Here is a 2,500-nt window from a genome sequence, read left to right as displayed (position 1 = left end):
CTACTCGTCCAATCTGAGGAGTGAGACAACAAAGCCAGGCAGCATTAACAACAAAATCCTATTTTATCCTATTGTATTAGGTAACAACCTGAGATTTTATTATTATGGCAACACCACTTAGTAAGAGATACCATCTAACAACACACACCCACGCACACCCACACACACACACACAACACACACACACACACACACACACACACACACACACACACACACACACACACACACACACACACACACACACACAAACAAACACCCCCCCCCCACACACACACACACACACACACACACACTTAAACACATACAAACACCCACATATACACACAAACAAACCCACATGCCTTTACACCAGGGCACAGGTAATGTAAGCTACTAAGATGACAGATGGTCATAAAGATACTTAACACACACACACACACACACACACACACACACACACACACACACACACACACACACACACACACATACACACACATACTCACACACACACACACACATACACACACACACACACACACATATACACATCACCTGATAACTGATACTGACTGCTAGACATCACATGACACATCTCACAAATTCCAAGGCCTTTTCTGAAGTTATCCATCCTGAAACTGAGCCCATTCCTAGTGATGTCACTATGATTTATTAATAACTGAACGTGAACATACCTCTTCGGATGCTCATCTACTCATAGAAACCTATATACATCGCAAACTGAGTCGTTTTAGTTATCAAGAACAATGCAAAAATTGTATACTATGACGATTTAAATATCCATGAACAAACAAATGGTCCCCATCTCACACAGGGTCGTGCTGTCGTGCTGTACGCTAACTGGAACACGGTACACCATGTGCTTGGAACTATTTCAGTTGACACTGTGAGTGATGACAGATTTCCATACTGTGAGCTATGGGGAAATTTGTCTTTCAAACTGTATGACCAATGAAGTGAACAGAAGTGTGCCACGTTCCAACCTAACAGATATGAAATATTTTTTTATCTGATATGCAAAACATCATTGATCATTGATACATTTCAGTTTCCTTTGATAAAGTATGGAGGTTTTACAGACAGACATACAGGCAAACATACGGTCAGAGGGACAGGCAGACAGACATATAACATGCAGGGTGCTTTTGACAGATGCTAGAGCGTTGACCGGAGTTGTAACAGGAAGGCATCGTCTCTGAATCATTCACCACGTCACAATTAGTCACATGTTGCACAGACAAAACGATCTTCTGACCAACGCACAACATTTCAATCTCTCTGACCGAAAAAATCTTCCTCATCACAAACGTCCTAGTCGCCGCATTGTAAAAAAACATTTAGACAGTGTTTTTAGGAGCTGTTGTCAGTTATACACCATTCTAATACAGCTCCATTCAATGGTCATACAGTTTGAAAGATAAATGTCATCATAACTCACAGTAGTATCACAGTTAGTATCATAGGAAAATATTTTTGGCCATGTGTGTGTGTCTGTGCATGTGTGTGTGTGTTTGTGTGTGTGTGTGTGTGTGTGTGTGTGTGTGTGTGTGTGTGTGTGTGTGTGTGTGTGTGTGTGTGTGCTTGTCTGTGCGTCTGCGTCAGTGAGTGTGTGTGTGCGTCAGTTAAGTTTAGTGCTAAGAGATCATAAATGGGACTATTTTTAGCATACACGTCCATGTCCCGGGCTGTTTGACCCTAACCTGATGCGCCATATGCTTCGTTACATAGATCTGTCTGGGAAGTCGTCCTTGCAAACTTTTTGGAAAAGGGCAGGCACTTTCAAAAAATATTGAATATATTCAATATTTGTTTATTGGATGAAATATTGATTGTTTATTGGATGAAATATCACCGTCTGTCACGTATCAGGTAGATCACCTAGCTCCTCACATGAGCTACCTGATTGGATCCAACCCCTGGTGGTTGAGACACAAATGCATAACTGGAAGCTGGCATAACCGTTTTCTCGCGAATCAAGCTGCCTCGCCCGACCCAGTATCAGTTATCATTGATAGATGAATCATTGAGAGCTCAGGGTGTGAAAAAAAAAAACTACTTGGCAAATTACCTTGAGAGTTGGGAGGTGTTTCTGAAAATAACCGGCTTCTGTGTAAAGTATGACTGCATGACTTTGTTTCATTTTTTATATCTGCGTATTTAATAATTGATATTGGAGTTGTGATGACTGAATGACCTCATCATATAATGATGCATATTTGCAACCCTCCCACAGGTCCAAATATTCCTAAACAAGAAGTGCATCCTTGAAGAAAAATTATTTTATGACTGTGGTGGTCAATCTGGTGGCACATGTTGGCTCCAGGGAGCCCAGGGGTGCTGGAGGTTAGGGGCGGGTGTTCCTTCAGTGGTCAGAAACCTACCAGGCAGACATAGCTATAAGGAGCCTAAGGGGTGGACAGTGTGTGTGTGTTTGCGTGTGTGTTTGTGTGTGTTTGTGACTGCAGGGGGGGCAGGGTGTGGCAGATGGCCAGGTCAG

At 42.3% G+C, this 2,500-nt stretch overlaps 1 protein-coding gene across 1 annotated transcript in view; it reads right to left on the bottom strand.

Annotated features, from left to right (window-relative positions):
• Nucleotides 1–2,500, bottom strand: part of bcar3 (BCAR3 adaptor protein, NSP family member) — a 43,470-nt gene that overhangs the window by 37,722 nt on the left and 3,248 nt on the right. The window lies entirely within an intron of this gene.

Source organism: Pollachius pollachius (genome assembly GCF_949987615.1).
Source record: "Pollachius pollachius genome assembly, chromosome: 7".
Classification (NCBI taxonomy): domain Eukaryota; kingdom Metazoa; phylum Chordata; class Actinopteri; order Gadiformes; family Gadidae; genus Pollachius; species Pollachius pollachius.
Note: the sequence above shows the minus strand (reverse complement) of the source record. Positions and strands in the feature narration are given on the sequence as shown.